Source organism: Nicotiana tabacum, chromosome 3 (genome assembly GCF_000715075.1).
Source record: "Nicotiana tabacum cultivar K326 chromosome 3, ASM71507v2, whole genome shotgun sequence".
In the NCBI taxonomy this organism is placed as follows: Eukaryota; Viridiplantae; Streptophyta; class Magnoliopsida; order Solanales; family Solanaceae; genus Nicotiana; species Nicotiana tabacum.
The window spans coordinates 97,971,702-97,994,071 of NC_134082.1; the positions used below are offsets into that span (position 1 = coordinate 97,971,702).

General features: G+C 37.0%; 1 long non-coding RNA gene across 1 annotated transcript; it reads left to right on the top strand.

Annotated features, from left to right (window-relative positions):
* Positions 1 to 12,200: 12,200 nt before the first annotated feature.
* On the top strand, positions 12,201 to 17,886 carry LOC107805928 (uncharacterized). The gene is made up of 4 exons (XR_012703996.1): positions 12,201 to 12,392; positions 12,866 to 12,970; positions 13,550 to 13,646; positions 17,677 to 17,886. It is a non-coding gene; the product is annotated as an uncharacterized LOC107805928 (long non-coding RNA).
* Positions 17,887 to 22,370: the final 4,484 nt, after the last annotated feature.

Consider the following 22,370-nt stretch of genomic DNA (forward strand, 5'->3'; position numbering starts at 1 on the left):
TATTTCACCCATGACCCTAGAACAATAGGGTTCTTAGCCACTCGTATTCATACAATCATGAAGAATAAGGGTTTCCAACATAAAATCAAGTACTAGAAAAGAGATAGAAGAGTTGATCAAATCCGTGCTCTCAAGTGTTTTGCGCTTTTGCTCTCCTCTAAAAATCATGTTCCCCCTTCAAAATAGGTTTAGGTTGGCTTTTATATCAGTTGGGGCATCTTGGGATTAAAATAATCGAGTCCTAGTCAAAACAGGACAACTTTGCATTCCGAGCGTCCAGGGCAGCGTGGGGCGCTGGCCCTGGCGTCCAAACTTTTTAGCTTCTGTAAATTGCACCACAAGCCCCACGCTCGCTGTGACCCTCAAATTTCAATCTTTGCTTTTTCTTCCCAATTTTGTTCTAACTCGCGCCATTTCGTCCCAAATTGCATCTGAATGACTCCTACACATAGAAATATCACAATTTAGCACAAATAATCATATTAAACATCTCAAATCTTCGAAACATGAGCAAAATGTGAGGCGATATATATCAAAATATGCATACATTAAGCCGATTATCAAGTACCTCTGTTTCAAATTAGATGTGGTGTTTTCTTTTTTAGTCTGTTCCAAAATAAATGACACATTTTTAAATTTGAAAATAATTCAATTTTAAACTCTTTATTTTACCCATTTTACCCTTAATAAGAAGTTTTTATAACCACACAAATGTCATGACCCTACAAAGCTTTTACCCCTTAAGCTTTTAAAATCGCAAGTTTTAAAAGTTTTCTTCTTTTTTCTTAATTAAACTACCTGCCGAGTCAAACTACTTCATCTAAATTGAAAAGAGAGAGTATTTAATATTTGCATTGGAGCTCAATTACCAGAAAGTTCTACATTTGGGTTCAGTATTTTCTAACAAATATTCTATACTTAGGACTTGAACTCGAGATCTCTGATTAAGAATGAAAAAATATTTATCACTACCGTCACTCGCGTTGGTCCTTTCGTATTTGTTTCAATCTCTTCGAAAAGCAAACTAACTTCATTGAACCCACTAGCCTAGCTATTCAAGCATAATGAATTGGTCTCTCCCCATATTAATCCTAATTTCTTCTTGCCTAGCAATTCAAATTAAAGCAATAAGCACGATATGGATCCATCTGGGATCTTTAAGAAGTCAAAATAGTTCGTATTTACTACAAATTAAAATAGCAACTGTAGTAGCTTGAATGGTGGCTAGTTTACGCTTTTTAGCAACTCCGAAGAGTAGATAGCTATTTTCTGATTAGTTGATTCTGTTATTAGATTTTGCTATCCCAAATTGTCTTTTTGATTTCATTCTCCAAATTTTAGGCTCAAAGCTGAAAGTGACAACCACAAAAAAACCGAAGTGTCAAGCTAAAAATTATACGTAATTAATTGTCTGAGTAAGTTACAAGCTGCTTAGCTGATCCTCACTGATATACATTGCTTGTTATATTTTATACATCTCACAATTTCTGTCGTTGTTCTTGAAGCTTTCCGTTTCTTGCATTTTGGGTTGCTGTTCGTTGCCAAGTTTCCAAAATTTTGTCCTTTTCTGAAGATGTTAATTGATTTCTGATTATATGCAAATAAACTACTAATTAATTAGTTACCTCTTACACTGAGGTAACTTCTACTATTTTTTATGATTATATTATTATAAAGAGAAGTGATGATCACTTTTCGTTATTTTTCAAATATATGGGCCACAGAAGTATTGTGAAACTAGTAAGAAATCTAGGTGATTGGACAACCAACAAAGCTTCAATAGAACATATTAAATTTATAATGGTTATTCTGGAATTTGGATGTTAATTATACATATCGCATCCTAATTTGTCAGTTTAAATAATTTTTGAGGTGTTGTTCGTTTATGGGAAAGTTAGCTGTTAAAATTGAATGAATCAATAATGTTTTTTTTATGGGTGTGTTTGTAATGGATCCATAATTATTAAAGAAGATCAAGATGATTTCTAGTAATTCCAACGTTGATTAACAAGAGAAAATAACAAATTTAAATGATAAAACAGAAAAGGGAGGTTTAACTTTAGCAAAGAAAATAAAGAGACAAGTTTTTCCATGCCCTACTATCTTGTGGTTACTTCCTTTTATAGCTGCAAGTCATGTGTAGTTTCAACCATGCTCCCACTCATAATTTATTAAACTTTTATTGGGTTAACTAGCCCTTTTACTGCATTTTAATTTAGTAAAAATAGAATGGGTTAGCTATTTTTGGGGCTTGTAATTGAAGAACAACTATTGTTTGAAATGAAATTGAAAGTTAACCATTATTTAATAAAACATAAAATTTAGATAAAAATACCCTCAGCGAAAACACGTAAAATTTTCAGCATAATATGCTGAAAGTCAGAACATGGTTATACTATTAGACGTCTATATTAAATTTAAATTTTGGATATGCCTCTGTATATTATTCCATAAGATATATACTATTAGAATTAGACATCTGTATCTCAGATTATGAGGATGGTTATATACATTAATTAGAAAAACTTATCAAATTCTTAATTGTGTCTTGTGGAAAATGATGATTCGAATTTTGAAGCAAAAACACTGTATACAGCTCATGGGCCAAAATCACACTAAAGTATGCATGAAATAACAGTTTCCATCTGTCTCTATTTCTTGAATAGCTGATTAAACTAAAAAGAATGACATTAGAATTTAAAACTTCTATTTCAATCAATAAATTATAATATCTAGATTAAGAAAGATTATTCAGGTAGTAATGTACATTGTTTGTTTGACTAAATCCGTATTAATTGTCTAGCCAGTGGTAATTGGAAAATGGAGTGGTTGAAGTGCAGAAGCAGAATATCCATGTTTATACTTCAGAACAAACTCTACAGTAAAATTATTTTGTGGTATTTTATCATATATTTGACTAAGGATAACTTGATGAGTACTATTTGTTTAATTCAGTATCGAAGCCATGAAATATACTCCTAGTAGATAAGATCATCCCCATCTTGAAGTTGCTTTTCGTTTGTCATAACTCATAAGGGATAAATGGAGAACTTTCAAAACAGGGATTAGATTTCTTATTATTATATAGGGGTGAACAAAACCAAACCGCACTAAACCGTGAGTCAAACCGGAAAAAAACCCGACTAATGGTTTGGTATTTAAAAAAAACCTGATTATAAATGGTTTGGTTTGATATTAACTGAAAAAAGTCAATTCGCGACTAAACCAACCCGATATATATATAAATTATTTTATACATATTTTTTTTATTATAATATAATTTATATGATTTTCTTTAACTTAGTTTTTATTTCTTAACATCATTTTTGGGTTACAATTTATGCCCACTGCCCATATATCACTAAGGTGAAAAAGCCCTTTTTACGCCCAGGTACCGAGAGAAGCAAACTTTCATTCACTTCTTGTCATATTAATAATTGTGGGGCAAGAACAACATTAGCGTACCTGTCAACGCAGCGGAAGAATTGTTGAACTCACCACCGAAACAATTGCCCCAAACCGAACTTTGAATCTCTAGGAAACAAAGTTAATCTTCCACCAATTAGATGCCCTTACTTGGGTGTGTTTTTCGCTGGGAGAAGAAGAGAGTCAGAGAAAATTCTTGTGTCAGAGAAAATTCTTACGGTGCTCTATTCTATATTGTCTCCTTCAGATAAATAGAGAGAGTAATAGCGGTTAAGGAAGATAACCCACCACTCACCCCCTTTTGAACGTTCAGTTTAGTGAGTGTTTGTGCTCTAGTGGTAACTTCCCTTTAACCCCTCTCCCTTATCTCTCCTAACCGGGTCGGGTCAGCCCATATGGTCCGACCCATGACCCATAATCCAACATCTCCCACTTCGCTCATAGTGGGCTAGACCGATGTCTTTGACACACTTTTCATACTGGCAAATAGTTGGTGCGACCTGCGAGCACAAAGAGCTCTAAAATTCCAAAACCAATTAAAGGTTGTATTAAAGCTCTATGTAGAAATCCAATCACATATGGAAATGATTCACTACTAGCATGAGGATATTATTACTCACAATACCCCAGACATCATTCGCTATTGCAGTAGCTATTTATTCGATCCCTCATCCTCCAAAGAGACAAACTCGAGTTCTCATATAACATTGTATCCACAATTACACCTAATACCCTCGTGGTAAGTTAATGGTCGACCTATGAATACAAGTTAAATTACTAATTTTTAGTCGTCTTCCCTTTCTACTCGAATCTTTCCATTCCAAATCAACTGCTTTCCTAGACATGCACTGCATTGCCGAATCACTCATGGTTATTAGTAACATGCTAAAGTAGCAACTGATTGACATTTCAAGAAACAGTAAAAGGTAAAAGGGTATTCCAATAAAAGTTAATGTAACTTCTTTGGGATCTTACACAATGAAGAAGCAGGGATTCATTCTTCCATTATCCCATTGGTCGATAGCACACGTGGTATGAAACACATGTCACGGTGTTCTCACCTTATATTGGCACGTGTGTCTTATTATTTTAATCATCCAACACCGTACAGATCTTGGTCTAGACACCTTCAAGTGTCTAACCGAGTTTCTCACTTCAATAATCCTCAAACCATCTTCTTAGAGAAACTCGTATCTGGCTTACAAAACAAGTCATAATCGAATAGTGAAATTCGTAAGCTATCAAGAACGACCTCTACAAGTAAATATAACCCCGCATTATCCAATGTTCTATAAGGTCTCATCTCTTCACGATTCTTAACGTAAGAGGCGATTTCTCGTGTGAGAGAGCCAATCTCGCGACTTGTTCGACACACTTTATCAACAAAATATTCATCACATGCATACGAGATACAAGCACAATTCAAGAGTCAAATATTGATGAGTGTATTATAATAATTAAGTCGTTTTACAATACATAAATATATTCATATCCTTCGCAAACCTAGAGCCATAACATGTTTCTCAAACAGGTCTCTAGATATCGCCTTTGTAAAAGGATCAGCTATCATGCTTCGCAGGAATGTATTGTAAATTTATCTCTCTAATTGCTACCATGTCTCTCACAAAGTTATACTTGATGTCAATATGTTTGGTCTTGTTGTGATACTTTGGATCTTTTGTATATGCAATAGCCGCTTGACTATCACAATATAGAGTCATGGCACCCTAAGAGTTCTTTGCAATATCCAAATGCTCAAAGAACCTCTTCAACCAAACAGCTTCTTGTACTGCAGACGCATAAGCTACGAACTCAGCTTCCATTGTTGAAAGGGTTGTACAAGTTTGTTTCTTACTTTTCCATGATATAGCACCACCATTAAGTAAGAAGGCATAACCGGATGTTGATTTTCTATCATTCCGATCACCAGCCCAATCAACATCTGTATATCCTCTCAAGTATAAATCATTTCCACTATAACATAGTGAATAATTTGCAGTTCCCTTCAGGTATTTGAAAATTCTCTTCACAGCTTTTCAATGATCTCTTCCAGGATTGGATTGATACCTGCTAACCAGACCTACGACATAACAAATGTCTAGGCGAGTACATATTATAAAGTACATCAAGCTCCCGATAGCACTTGAATATGGAACTCGAGACATGTCTTCCTTTTCTTTTTCAGTCTTGGGACACATTTCAAGGCTTAAAGTTTCACCTTTCGCTATAGGAGTATCCATGGATTTGCAACCATTCATGCCAAAACGCTCCAAAATTTTCTTTATATAAGTTTCTTGAGATAGACTCAATAACCTTTTGGAACGGTCTCTTTGGATCTTAACTCCAAGGATATAGTCTGCCTTGCCCATATCTTTCATGTCAAATGACTTTGAAAGCCATGACTTGATAATTTTCAAAAACTCCAAATTATTTCCGGCCAATAAAATATCGTCCACATAAAGAGAGAATTACAAACATCCCATTGGACTTCTTCACATAAATGCAATGGTCTTCATCGATTATGGTGAAATCATATGAGATCACCTCCTTGTGAAATCTCAAATACCATTGCCTTGAAGATTGCTTCAGGCCATAAATAGATCTTTTCAATTTACAGACCTTCTTTTCTTGGCCTTTAACGATGAAGCCTACAGGTTGTTCCATGTAGATTTCTTCGTTTAGTTCTCCATTGAGAAAAGCTGTCTTCACGTCCATTTGATGTAATTCCAAATCCAAATGTGCAACAATAGCCAAAAGTAAGCGAATTGAGGTAAATTTCACAACTGGTGAAAATGTTTCCTCATAATCTATTCCAGCTTCTTGAGTAAAGCCTTTTGCCACCAATCGTGCCTTGTATCTTTCTATTGACCCATTTGCTTTGCGTTTAACTTTGAGAACCCATTTGTTCCCAATGGCTCTACGCCCAGGCGGAAGATCAACTAAATCCCAGACTTTGTTGGTTTTCATGGACTCTAATTCTTCTTTAATTGGCTCATCCATTTCTGTGGAAGATACCAAGAAAATATAATCTTTAATTTCATAAGTACGTTTGGGTATATTTTTCCTGGCACTCTTTCGTAGTTGAAATTCAGGTTCTTTAGAAGGATTTTGGTATTGGCAGTTCCCACTCCCACTCCCACTCCCACTCAGATCAAGAATAAGATCTTGATAAATTTGATTATCTACTGTGTTAAAAGACACTTGCTGGCTATCTGAGTTCAACATTTCATAAAGAGGCTCTCCATTCTTTACCTCGCCCTTCTTTGGAAAATCATTTTCCAAAAATGTGACATCTCGCGATTCAATCTCAATAACATTTCCATCCTCTAATTCACCTATGAACACATACCCTTTGGAGTGTTCTGAATATCTTATAAAGATACATTTCTTGCCTTTTGCACCTAATTTACCAAACTTGCTAAAAGAATCTTTTACGTATGCAGCACAACCCCAAGGTCGTAAATCCTTTAAGTTTGGTTTATGACCAGTCCATAACTCATAAGGAGTGGAAGAAACTAATATAGAAGGCACTTTGTTCAATATATAAGTTGCAGTCAATAACGCATCTCCCCAAAAGGAGATAGGTAAATTTGCGTGCGCCATCATGGACCTTATCATGACCAGTAATGTTCTATTCCTCCTTTCTGCTACACCATTTTGTTGAGGTGTGTATGGAATAGTTAATTGTCTGGTGATTCCCTTTTCATTGCACAATCATTCAAATTCTTTTGAAAGATATTCACGTCCTCTATCGATTCTTAAGGTCTTAATCCTTTTGTCTAATTGATTCTCAACTTTATTCATATATTTCTTAAAGCATTCAAGTGCTTTAGATTTATGAAAGATTAGATAGACATAACCAAAGCATGTGAAATCATCAATGAATGTAATGAAATATAAAGCACCAGACCTAGCCCTCACATTCATTGGACCATAGATATCAGAATGGATTAATTGCAATGGAAAATCATCTCTCTTAGCCTTTCTAAATGGTTTACGTGTAATCTTTCCAGCAAGACAATTTTCACAGGTTGGCATTTCAATTTTAGAGAAAGGACCTAGATGTCCTTCCTTAGCAAATCTATTCATTCGATCCTGTCCTATGTGACCTAATCTTGCATGCCATGTAATTATATCAACATCATTGTTACTTGAATAACATGCCATAACACATAGAAGGTTTACAATCTAACACAATAAAACCATCATAACGATGTCCATAACTATAAAAACATTGTCTTGAGTAATTCTAAGACCACTGCGACTAAAGTTCAAATTGAAATCTAAATCTAGAAGAACAAACATAGATACTAAGTTTCGTCGAATCTCTGGAACATATAGTACGTCATGCAACATCAAAGATCGGCCACCGCGCATGTCCATTCTGCAAGTGCCTATCCCTTTGACTTCAAGCTTTGCATTATTTCCCACATATATATGCTTTGATCTAGGTGGAACTCGACGAAACTCTACAAACGCTTCTCTATCGCGGCTCACATGGTCGGTAGCCCCTGAGTCTACAATCCACACAGGATAAAATTTAGTTAGTAAAACAGTGCTAGAAACATATATATCACTAAGAGATGCGTTTTAAAATGCTACCTTTTTCGGCTCAGTGCACTCACGAGCAAAATGCCTTGGGACTTGGCAATTGTAACACTTCATCTTGATCTTGTCTTTCTTCTTGTATAACCGTTTTTCTTTCTTGGAATTTGGCTTATTTCTTTTCTTGGAGGGTCCTTCTCCGGTCTCCTTACCCTTTCTGTCATTTTTCCAGTTTCTCTTGCACTTGAAGCTTGATCTCTTTGTACCACTTGATTCTGCCACAAAGGCATTAGGTACAACTTTAGCAGCACCAAGCCGCTCTTCTTCAAGCTCCACATGATGGGCAACATCAGCAAAAGTTTTGATGCTTTCATTGTGGGTCAAGTTAACCTTCAAATGTTCCCAATTATTGGGAAGAAACCGAATCACTACCTGAACCTGCTGCTCATCAGAGAGAACATGGCCATCACTTTTGAGTTGAGCAATCATATTTGACATCAACCTTAGATGTTGCTTGACATCGTGATCTTGACGCTTTTTGTACGTGTCAAACTTGATTGTTAGCTGACGAAGGCGAGTCATAGTCGTACCCCCATATGCCTCCCTTAAATGTGACCACATGGCTTGAGCAGTAGGATACTGCTCACATTCGTGGATGAGATCATCAACAACTGAACTTACAATAATTCCACGTGCAGTGGAATCTTTCTTTTTCCAAACATTGTAAGTTTCTAGATCCCTCCTGTGTTGGGCAAGTGTTACCCTCCTCTGGGTGACACATAACATGGTTAATACTTTCAAGAGCATCATGCTCTTCGAGTACATACCACATCTTACGACTCCAGATATCGTAATTTTCTCCATACAGTTTGTCACCCTTGTTCAAGTCAGCAATGATACTTTTTGATGCCATGTTTGTTATTAGAGACAATATTACAAGTTTAACTCATCAATATATACTTCAGTTAATTTATGCATATGATTACACACTCAAGAAAATTAAATATAATATTAATTCTACATTTAGTATAGAATCGAACGATCACTATGTTCCCATTCATCATCTATATCTAAATATTTTTAATTAATATTAAGATCACTTCTAAGTGTGTACATATTTTAAGTCTCAATCCATTACAAAAGGATATAATAAACAATGTATGCAACTAGTTTACACACTCAATAAAATTAATTATAATATTAATTCAACATTTAGTATAGAATCGAACGGTCACTACGTTTCAATTCACCATCTATATCTAAATATTTTTAATTAATATTAAGATCACTTAGTGTGTACATATTTTAAGTCTCAATCCATTACAAAAGGATATAATAAATAATGTATGTAACTAGTGAGACAAAAAATATAATATAAATTTCATGAAAATAAAACACATGGTAATAATTTACATGTTTGCTAGGACATCCATATACCACTCGAACACTAAGTCTTGCTCATATACGCTAAAAGGTGCACTAGACCAAACATCATAATAAAATCTCAGTTAAAATTTCACCCCAAGGCTCTCAAAGAGAGTCCGCTAAAATAGCTAATGCTTCCCAATCAGTAATTTCTACGTAATTAGCCAATTCAGCACTTTTTATCTTAAAGAGGTGTACATGTTCAGGAACGGAAACATCAAGGCCCATTTTAAATTCCTTAAACTCCCTAAATTTCTTTTCTCTTTCCCTTCATTTATCCCTTCGATCCCTTAACTCATTTTGTCTCCCTCTTGTGACATTCCTGATGACTTCAGACTCTGAGTCTAAATCATTATAGAAATAAGTCCTGTGATGGCGTACCCTTCTACATTGTCCCCTTTCTTGACTTCGAGAACTCCCACTTGGAGTAATTCGAACTTGTCCTTGTTCAGCCATATCTGAAATAGGACCAAGGAAACAATAAGAATGGCTATAACCACTCAATGTGACAACATATATCACAATTACTTGTAGAAGGATATCAGTTGAGGAATTAAGATAAAATATATTTTAATATTAAGATATTGTAAGTTGTATATATATATTGTCTCTGTTTCTGACACCAACCCTTTCTTTGATCATTACCATATTTCTGCCCATTTTGGCTTCATAATTGACCCGACGTAGAAGAGCAGTAGTTTTACCGGCAAACATTGGACCAAAAATTATCCAAGCTAGATAAATGGGTTTACCAAGAAACAGGAAAAGAGAAAGTATGAGCAGGCCAATAAAGTGATTCTAATGAGTGTAGGACAACTAGCAAGTACACGGTATGTAGTAGATGCAGTGGTGACACATGACGGGACAAAATTTCCATGTTGGTCATTGCTTGATCTCTCATCTTTTAAACAAAGATTCAGTCAAGTTTCCTATGAAAAGGTGCAGTCCTTTTCTTACTTTCCTCTCTCCTTATAATGTTCTTGGACTTACCTTATGTGAATTGTGACTTAGTGCCAAAAGACGACTAATTCTTTTGAAACAAGCAGAAACTTTGGAGAAAAAAAACTTCTTGGTCAAAAGTACAATCTGGCCTCTTATGCGTCAATTTTCAAAAAAAAATCAATTATACATTAGAGATCAAAGAAGCCAAATAACTTATCACAAAATAATTCACTGATTACGAGAAGTTTGGATCAAATTTAAAACTGGTCGTTGGCAACAATTAGGAGCAAACAACCTGGCTCTGATGCCATTGTCATATTAATAATCGTGGGGCAAAAACAACATTAGCGTATCTGTCAACGCAGCAGAAGAATTGTTGAACTCACCACTGAAACAATTGCCCCAAACCGAACTTTGAATTACTAGGAAACAAAGTTAATCTTCCACCAATTAGATGCCCTTACTTGTGTGTGTTTTCCGTTGGGAGAAGAAGAGAGTCAAAGAAAATTCTTGTGTCAAAGAAAACTCTTACGGTGCTCTGTTCTATATTGTCTCCTTCAGATAAATAGAGAGAGTAATAGCGGTTAAGGAAGATAACCTATCACTCACCCCTTTTGCATGTTCAATTTAGTGGGTGTTTGTGCTCTAGTGGGAACTTTCCTTTATCCTCTCTCCCTTATCTCTCCTAACCGGGTCGGGTCAGTCCACGTGGAGTGACCCATGACCCATAATCCAACACTTCTAATATACCCATATTTTTAAAATTATTTAACTTATACCGTAATTTTTACAACTTCAGGCGCCTCCTTCTTCCTGCTACATGTGCACTCCTTTCTTCCTCCTTTCTTTTCTACTCTTTATTCTACTCTTCATTTTTGTAATTTGTAGTATATTTTAATGCTGATTTGCTCATAGTGACTGCCCTTTTTGTTGAAACATTGTTTAGAACTTTTCTTCATCTATTTATAATTCGTTGTCTGTATTTATTATATTTGCAATGAATTCAGATGGATCCAGGAATGTAATATCAAACAACAAGCTGATTGCGGCTTTATTGATGCAATTCTTACACTAAGCTTTGAAAGTTGAACTATTATGCTGAAGCTTTGAAACTTCAGCTAGTACGACTGTAGGATGAAAACTTCACCTTATTTATTGTTGAAGTTTTTACAAATGAACTAAATAGCTTCAGTATTTTCTGCTGAAAATTTTGAAAAAGCTTTATGAAAAACTAATGAATCCAGGACAAAACTTATGCTTATTTAGTACTGAAGTTTTTACAAATGAACTAAATAACTTCAGCATCTTCTGCTGAAGTTTTTGAAAAAGCTTTATGACAAAACTAATGAATCTAGGACAAAACTTTAGCTTATTTAGTGCTAAAGTTTTTACAAATAAACTAAATAACTTCAACATCTTCTGCTGAAGTTTCTGAAAAAGCTTTATGACAAAACTAATGTATCCAGGACAAAACTTCAGCTTATTTAATGCTGAAGTTTTTACAAATGAACTAAATAACTTCAGCAACTTCTGTTGAAGTTTTTGAAAAAGCTTTACGATAAAACATTGAATCCAGGGCAAAACTTCAGCTAAAACATACTAAGTTCAGGAAATAGGGAACAAAACTTCAGCTAGTAAAATGCTTAAGTTCAGCAATTACAAATAACTTCAGGCCCGTTTACTAGAATGCTGAAGTTTGTGTGATTGCCTTTGCTACTTCAGGCCCGTATGCCTGAAGTTTACGCGAAAAATGGGTACGCTTGCAATTTTTTTTTTTTTTGCAAAACGGGTATAAGTTAAAACTTGACCCAAAAATCGGGTATAGATGCAAATCCCCTTCTAAAGTTGAGCGAGCACTCTTTAGTTCACTTCCAAACTTTCGTTCACTTCCAAAATTGAGAGAGCAAACTTTCGTTCACTTCCAAAGTTGAGAAAGGGAAACCCTACAACCGCACATCTTGAGTTCTTCCTTTCAATTCAAGTTTAGTTCGTTCGATTCAAGTTTAATTCGCCCTAACTTAGTTTAATTTCGAATCAACTCATCTTGATTTGGGGTAAGTTTGTATCGTTCTTTAATATGTTAACAACCAGAATGTATTAACTAGTAAGCTGCAATTGATTCAATGAACTAGAACAACAATTTGCATCCTTTATCTATAATTCTTTTTGTAAGGGCTTCTGGGTTTTTCTAACTTTAGAAGTAGGTACTCTTTTCCATTTAAATACACGTAAAAGATCTATCTTTCCTCCAAGCACTATTATCTTGAACCTCCTTAACAAACAAGGGCAGATGTAGTATAGAATATTAGGTTCATCCAAACTGAGTAACTTTAGTTCATACCCTCTACATGTGTTCAAATGCACTAAGTAGGTTATGAAAGAGTTCAAACTTAGTGAATCAAATGAGTTGTGGTATATATTCGAACCCGAACTCATAAAGTTCAAACACAAACTATTGGCTCGATTGAATTCTTTGATTTCTTGCTAACTTATATAGGAGTTAATAGCCACTTATTTGCATATGTAGGTATATATGGATGCTTTCCGTTTATAACTCGAGGTATATATTCATATTTGTAAATGGTATTGATCATCTATATGTGGGGAAAAGTTTCTGGTGTTATCATTTGAGGTATCAACTTTTCTCTCTTAAGCTATAGTACTAGTATTTGTATCTGTATATTCCTTTTGCTTATTTAGTTATTGAGGAACACAAAGATTTTGCCTATTTTACCTATTCATAATTGTGGGGTTACCTTTTCATATTGTCTAAATTGTGGTCTTCATCTTTAATTTGCTGTTGCAAAGGCTTTATTTTTACCATCATATGCTTGTTAAAAAGCTCTACATTAAATCATTTAGTGTCAAACACATCTGGTGTGTTTAGTTTGTTGAGTACAGAGGAGCTCAAGAATTATGTATTGTTCCCCATTATGTAGAAAATTCAGCATTAATCTAAAAGGAATTTAAGTGTTGAACTTAGTTTAAACCTACTTCATTTAATAGTTCAGTGATTGAGGTATCATTTATTTGTTGTTTCTGTGCTAGAGCTCATTGTGATGATCATTGAATTTGCTCAAATAGGACAAATGGTGTTCTGTTTTGCCTTCTGTTTCCAAATTTTCTTTGTTGGTTAATATTTTTCATTTAGTTTTGTATCAGAAAGCTAATAACTATTGCTTTAAGATTACAAATTTTTTATCATGTGCAGTAACTCTCTTTTCGGATAGAAACTACACATTCTGCACCGGATGTGGAGATGATTATTAATGTTCCTCCAACTATGCCAGTGATATCTCAAAAGCAAGGTAAAGGCACTCCTTATTGACACACTCCTCCTAAAAATAAAAAAGAACAATTCCTCTAGTACTTTCTAAATTTGGGAATACTAGTAGAGAGACGTCTAAGATTTAGGATCATTTCTCCAAATTTATTGCTAAAGAAGGTAAATGTAGGGCAAAATGCAATTATTGTTCTACAACCTTTGTGGCCGAAAGCATCAATGAGACTACGACATTATGGACACACATAAATGTGAAATGCCACAAGTCCCCCTTTAGGTTCATTGATAAGAGACAATCCACACTAAAACCTACCAAAGAAGGCTGGCTAGCAGGTGGTTTGGGTTCTACAGAAATGGTGGTGTATAATATGGATGATATTATGAGGGCCATTGCCAAATTTACAGATATTGATGAGAAACCGTTTAGAGTTGTTGAGGGAGAAGAATTTAAGAAATTAGTGGCTAAATCTTTGCCAAATTTTGAATTATCTTCTTGTGTAACTGTTGCTCGACATTGTTTGAAGATTTATCAAGAAGAGAAAGAAAAAGCTTAAAGAGCTTATTAAGAACCATCGTGTATGTCTTACTAGTGATATATGGACATCACTTCAAAATTTCACTTATATGATTGTCACTGCACATTGGATTAATGATCAATGGAATCCGCAAAAGAAAATTCTAAACTTTTTCCAAACACCAGATCGCAAGGGTGAGACTATAACTAAGAGTATTGAGGAATGTTTATTAGGTTGGGGCATTGAGAACTTGTTTATGGTGACCCTAGATAATGCAACTGCTAATGATGTTGTCATTAAGCATTTGAAGGTGCTTATTGATGACTGGAAAGGGGGAATACTTGGAAATGAGTTTTTATATGTTAGATGTAATGCTCATATTTTGAACTTGATTGTATAAAATGGGATAGGTGAACAAATTGAGCCTATTTCTCGTATAAGGAGTGCAGAAATATGTTAGGTTGAGCCTATTTCTTTCCATTGCATATTGTCCTTTGTTGGGAAGAATAAAGTTTGAATATGTGGCGATATTTTGACTCGCTTATATAATCACTACAATGATTTTTCCTCTAAGGATTCTAATGACAATATTGAAGGTGACATTGGTATGACGAGTGAGCCTGGCGATTTGTTGTTGTTGGCCCAAGTAAAGGTTGGTTTTGAAGACTGACAAATGAACTTAGGTAGGGGTGTACATAGGTCGGGTTGGTTCGAATTTTACAATTACCAAACCAAATCAATTGTGTCGGGTTATTAAATCTAAAGACCAAACCAAACCAATAAAACTCAGGTTTTTCACTCGATTTTTCTCGGGCTTTCTCGGTTTTTTGGTTTTTTTTATGGAATTTTTTCCGTTAAAATCTTCGTAGAACAAAACATATAAATTGTGCTCAAAATATTTCTTTAATCCTAGTAAGATACAACTATATAAAGTATTTTTCAAGAAAATAATACAAAATATGAGATGTGTCATGTCATTATCCTAAAATATTCAATAATAAAGACAATAAAACTATGTAATATAAATATTGCTAATTAAAAAGCCATAAAAAAAATAAACATAATCTAAAAGTACTAAGTCATGCTAAAATAAATAGACTGATAAGGGAATATTAATTACATGACTAAATGCTAAAGAAAAAATAAAAATAGGTTATGCATTTTTATCTAAATTATTGCTAAACAAAAAATAGATATTCAATACATTCTTGTTCGTAGTATTGAATTGAATGTCTTTTGTTAGCATTAATACTGATTTGATTTTGGTTTGAGTTTTTGTTAGCATTATTTAATTTACTAATGTTAATGGCTATAAAACTTATTGGAACATTCAAAAGTTCAAAGTCCAACTTTGAAATATGTTACAACCCATATCCACATGTGTTAGTTCATGCCATATATTAGTTAACAAAAATCCAAGAAGGAATTATCTTTTAGATGATAAGAAGTCAATCCTATTGGTCTTAAGTGATACAAGAGTGTATAAGGGTGATTAACCAGTATTAGAAGTTAAATGAATCAAGGATGTTGTAACTCGTATTTTCAGGTAATCTAGCGGTGCTCAATACACTCAAGAGGTCATTTATTAAGGTATTTTAATCATATAATATCCGTATCATAAGTCTTGAAGTCAAACGAGTTATGAAACAAAAGTCGACAAAAGTTGTCGCAACTTAGGTTCATAATTTTACTTAAACATTGGGTCAAATGTTTCTAATCTTTTCTCATAATTTACAAGGAATTACGGGGTGATATACCAACCAAATTAAATATCTAGGAGTCTAGTTTCCAACGCATTAAACCGTTCATCGATACGATCTCGGAGTAGAGAGATATTCGCGTTTTCGCGAGACTGCGCCAAGCACCTCTCTATGGGGCCCACTAAGTCGGTTTAAGATATTTGGACCTATATAGGATGACTCCAACCCGTTTTAAGTCATTTCTTTTCACTATTTTCAGACCTTAGAACCCTAGGAACATCCTCTCAAGGTTCTCTCAAGATTCAAGACCCAAAAAGGGCAAACAACACAAATCAAGTGTCGGGAATTCCGTGGCGCTAGTAAGTCTCTTGTTCTTCTTGTTGTTGCTCATTTTTGTGTCGTTCCAGCTCGTGTGGGAGGTTGTTTTAAAGGGTTTATGTTCTGTAAATACTCCCTCATGTTCTTAATATCAATCCTAGGTGATTTCAAGCCTTCTAAAGTGATTCTAGTGCCGAAAAACACTAATTGATCGCTAGTTTCGCTTTTTTGTTGTTGTGGCAGCATTGGAGGGATATTTCATGGAAATTTAAGGTCAAATTGGAGTTGTTATTTCTGTATAAAGGTAAGGAACATCTTACTCTATATGTATTTAAGATTATCCAAGTTGCAGCTAAGCCATTGAAGCTAGAACTTGTGAAATATATATCGAAAGGCTTGGAAGTAATGTTATTGTTTTGTGGACTGTTTTGCGTTGTTGTTGGGCTGCGTATTTTACTACTATCTTGTGGAGTTTTGGAGGAGGAAGGGTGTGTAGAAACATCATATATATATGTAGGGTTATGGGCTGATAGTTATTCGTAACATTTCCAGGTTGTTTGACACGACTACGGTGGTCGTCGTATGTATGGAGTGATTAGGCTGTGTGTGGACTATTTTGGGAGGCTCAATATGTTTATTATTGATGTTGTTTGGGCTGTTTGGTGATTGTTTTGAATGGTGTGAGGTCATATATATAGGGGAGGTGCTGTCCGTTTCATCGTAAAATAGGTTGTGGTCGATACATAATAGTTATGACGCTTAAATGATAACGATAGTATCGTTTCTCTTATTGTAGACAAGGGAGTTTTGACAATTGCATAGCTTGAGATTGGGGCAGTATATACAAGGTATGTGAGACTATCCCTTTTCTTCTTTTGCACGACTCCAATTATACATAATGTAATGAACGATCTTCCAAGATACTCTACTCTTAGAAGCTAGCAGTACTTACATTGTTTTCCCTCTTATGGAACGATTGATGTTAATGTTGCTTCTCTTAGTCTTATGTTATCAATGTTGTTGGTACTTCCTGATTCTTATAAGGTTCATAGTGAAGAGTTAGTCCTAATAACGTGTACAGAGGATACCGACCTTACGTCACTCCGAAAGGTTTAGAATGTGATTCCATGAGTCGAGCATGCATTATATATATGTATCTATTTTACTCTACCGAGCCACGCTATAGTTGGCCGGGTACGGCACCTATTGTGCAACCACTGATCAGTTGGGTTTTACCGAGCTCCATGTGGCCGGGTACGATTCTACCGAGCCTATTATGGCCGGGTACGATATGATGATAATGATGCCCACAGAGGCGAATGCTTTAAAGGTTTATGTATTTATACATATGTATCATGTATTTCATGTAAGTAGCCCTCAGAGGTACTAAGATGTTACAGGTTGTATATTCTCTATCCTTGCTTACATTGCTGATCGCATTTATGGTTCCTTGCCTTACATACTCAGTACTTTATTCGTACTGACGTCCTTTTATTTGTGGACGCTGCATGTCGTGCTGCAGGTCCTGATAGACAGGCAAGTGCAGCTCCCCCACCACAGTAGACTGTCCAGTTCAGCGGTGATTGGCGAGATCCCTTCTCCGGACTTGCCTTGGTCTTGGTATGCAATTTTTGTTATAGACATTATGGGTATGTCGGGGCCCTGTTCCGGCTATGTTGCAACACTTATGTTCTTTTAGAGGCTCATAGACAGGTGTCGGCTCATGTATAGTTTGGTATGCCTTGTCGGCTAGTTTTTGTTGTATAGTCTTTCATAGTAGCGTGGTAGCTCATACCTTATACGTAGTTTCTTGATTGTCTGGTCATCCCCTGCTATGTATGTTCATGCCGTCATATTTTATTGCTGGTTGTCCATGATCTAGGTCTACCATTTATATTGATCTCGTCAGCCTTAAAAGATAATAATGAAGGTTAGATGAAATGTACGTTGGTGCTCGGCAAGTGTGGTCGGGTGCTAGTCATGACCTTCAGTTTGGGTCGTGACAAACTTGGTATCAGAGCAAGTCTGTCCTAGGGGTTGTCTATGAGCCGTGTCTAGTAGAGTCTTGATTATGGATGTGTAGCGTGCCACATTTATAATCAGGAGGCTACATGACATCTAGGGTTGTTACCTTCTTCCTGAATCTAGATCGTGCGTAGAGTTGAGTCGTAAGTGTTCGTCTCTAATATTCACCTTGTTTTTTTCCAGTGATGCCTTCGACTAGGAAGCAAACTATTAGTAGACGGCTTGATACAGCAGCGGGAGAGGGTACCAGTCAGGTGCCCCAAGTCAGAGCAGGACAAAGTGAGGCTCAAAGTGAAATGCCCTCTCATAACTCATCTACTCCATCTCCTCCAGAGGATATTAGAAGGCACCCAGCACCTCCAGTTCCTCCGTCTGGCAGTCTAGACCAGGATATGCGGAGTGCTTTGCAGTTATTGACTAGCTTGGTAGCTGCTCAGGATCAGAGGTAGAATACAGGTGCTGCTGAGAAACCAGTTAGTACAAGAGTTCGTGATTTTATTAATTTAGACCCTCCAGTGTTTACCGGATCAGACCCCAAGGAGGACCCACAGACTTTTATTGACCAGGTTCATCGTACACTTCGGGTTATGCATGTTAGTGATACAGAGGCAGTAGAGTTGGCTTCTTATCGGCTACGGGATTTAGCGGTTCTCTAGTATGATAGTTGGGAGAGATCCAGGGGTCCGAACCATCCTCCAGCTGTGTGGAAGGAATTTTTTGAGGCCTTTTTTCGTCACTACTTTCCAGTTGAGATACGACGAGCTAGAGGTGATAAGTTCTTGAACCTTAGACAAGGTAATATGAGTGTGCGAGAGTACAGTATGCAGTTTGATTCTTTGGCAAGGTATGCTCCCCATATGGTGGCCGAGATGAGTGATAGGGTGCATATGTTCGTGAATGGGTTGGGACCACATCTGATAAATGAGTGTACGACAGCCTCCTTGGTGGAGGGCATGGATATTTCCCGTATTCAAGCTTATGCCCAGACCCTAGAGGATCGTAAGCGCCAGCAGAGGGCAGTTAGGGAGCAGGATAGAGGCCAGCATAAGAGGGCGAGATTTGCAGGGTATTTTGATGACTTCAGAGGCCGCATCAGGCCACAGTTTTCGAGGAGTTCGGCGCCACCTGTAGCTAGTGCTCCTCCACAGTTTCAGAGGCCTCGATATGATCGATCCTATTCTGGTCCAGGTCAGAGTTCGCGAGCATCTGGCTCGCAATATCACATGGATACTAGTCAGATGAGACCCCCAACACCACATTGTGATTAGTGCGACAAGGCCCACTTTGGACTGTGTCGTCGAGGTTCTGATGCATGCTATTCGTGCAGGCAGCCTGGCCATATGATGCGGGAGTGTCCTAATAGAGGAGGTGATGGTATGGCTCAGCCGACTGGATATGTGTCTGGTTCTTCCTCATCAGTTCGACCTCCAGCACGGGGTTTTCAGTAGTTGACAGGTCGTGGTAGGGGTAGAGGTGCAGTGCCGAGTTCGAGTGGTGCTCAAAATCAAACCTATGCTCTAGTAGGTCGACAGGATCTCGAGTCGTCTCCAGATGTTGTTACAGGTATTATATCTGTGTTTTCTTATGATGTATATGCGTTGATTGATCCGGGATCTACATTATCCTATGTTACACCCTTTGCGGCTAATAAGTTTGGCATTGAACCTGAATTGATAAGTAAACCCCTCGTGGTATCTACTCCGATAGGAGATTCTGTGATTGCTAGAAGGGTATATAGAGGTTGAACTGTGATGATTTGTAGTCGTCAAACCTCGGCAAATTTATTTGAGTTAGAAATGGTTGATTTTGATGTGATAATGGGAATGGACTGGTTGGCCTCGTGCTATGCAAATGTTGACTGTCATACGAAGATGGTTAGGTTCCAATTTCTGGGTGAACCCGTCATTGAATGGAAAGGGAACATTGCTACACCGAAAGGTAGGTTTATTTCCTATCTTAAGGCAAGGAAAATGATCTCAAAAGGTTACATTTATCATCTCGTTCGCGTTAGGGATGCGGAGGCGAAACCGCCTACTTTACAATCAATCCCTGTGGTCAACGAATTCCCAAATGTTTTCCCAGATGAACTCCTAGGCCTTCCTCCTGAAAGGGAGATTGAGTTTAGCATTGATGTGTTGCCTGACACTCAACCGATCTCTATTCCTCCATATAAAATGGCCCCGGCAGAGTTGCGAGAGTTGAAGGTGCAGTTGAAGGACTTGCTGGATAAGGGCTTTATTAGGCCTAGCACTTCACCTTGGGGTGCACCAGTCCTATTCGTGCGGAAGAAAGACGGGTCGTTACGGATGTGTATCGACTATCGACAGTTGAATAAGTCTACTATAAAGAACAAGTATCCACTTCCAAGAATTGATGACCTGTTTGACCAACTCCAGGGTGCCAAGTATTTCTCTAAGATTGATTTACGTTCAGAGTATCATCAGGTGAGGGTTAGGGAGAAGGATATTCCTAAGACGGCCTTCCGGACAAGATATGGGCACTTTGAGTTCTTAGTGATGTCGTTCGGGCTAACAAATGCCCCAGCAGCTTTTATGGATCTCATGAATACTATATTCAGGCCCTATCTTGATGTGTTCGTGATTGTATTCATTGATGACATTCTAGTGTATTCTCGTTCGGAGGCGGAACATGCGGGCCACTTGCGGATAGTATTACAGATGCTTCAGGATCGTAAGTTATATGCTAAGCTCTCCAAATGTGAATTCTGGCTGAACTCAGTAGCATTCCTTGGCCATGTGATATCTGATGAGGGTATTAGTGTCGACACTCAGAAGATCGATGCAGTAAAGAATTGGCCGAGACCTACAACACCATCAGAAGTCCGCAGCTTCCTAGGGCTAGCAGGATATTATAGGCGGTTTGTAGAAGGATTTTCCTCTATATCATCACCATTGACTAAGTTAACACAAAAAGCTACCAAATTCCAGTGGTCTGACACTTGTGAACATAGTTTTCAGGAGCTGAAGAATCGATTGACATCTGCACCAGTGCTCACTCTTCCTGAAGGAACAGAAGATTATGTGGTATATTGTGATGCCTCAGGTATAGGTTTGGGGTGCGTATTGATGCAGCATGGGAATGTGATTGCTTATGCATCAAGACAATTGAATAAGCATGAAAAGAATTATCCAACCCATGATTTGGAATTGGCTGCAGTAATATATGCTTTGAAGATATGGTGGCACTACTTATACGGCGTCCATGTTGACATCTACACAGATCACAAGAGTTTACAATACATCTTCAAGCAGAAAGAGTTGAATTTGAGGCAGCGTAGGTGGCTTGAATTATTGAAAGACTATGACGTCGAGATATTGTATCATCCCGGTAAAGCCAATGTTGTGGTAGACGCTCTCAGCCGTAAATCAATGGGAAGCTTAGTACATATTGAGGCAGGTAGATGGGGGTTGATTAAAGAGCTTCATCAGCTAGCCAATATGAGAATCAGATTGTTAGACTTTGATGACGGAGGTGTTACTGTACAGAATACATCAGAATCATCTTTGGTAGCCGAGGTAAAAGCACGACAATATGAAGATTCTATCTTAGTACGATTAAGAGAAAGCATTCAACAGTGTAAAAGTATGGCTTTTGGGATCAGAAAAGATGGGGCACTGAGATACCAGAGCCGATTGTGTGTGCCTAATGTGGCAGGGTTGCGAGAGAAGATTATGAATGAGATTCATCAATCCCGATATTCCATCCATCCCGGCTCGACAAAGATGTATCATGATGTCAAGGAGCAGTATTGGTGGGATAATATGAAGAAGTCTATTGCAGAATTTGTAGCCCAGTGTCCCAATTGTCAACAAGTAAAGATAGAACATCAGAAACCCGGTGGATTGCTTCAAAATATAGAGATTCCGACCTGGAAGTGGGAGGTGATTAATATGGACTTAATTATTGGATTACCTCGCTCTTATCATAAGTTTGACTCCATCTGGGTGATAATTGATCGACTTACAAAATGTGCCCATTTTCTGCCAGTGAAGACAACTTACACAGCTGAAGATTATGCAAAGTTGTATATCAAGGAGATTGTTAGGCTTCATGGTGTGCCCATATCTATTATATCAGACCGAGGAGCTCAATTTACGACTAACTTTTGGAGGTCTTTCCAGAAGGGTTTAGGCACACAGGTAAATCTCAGCACTGCATTTCATCCGCAGA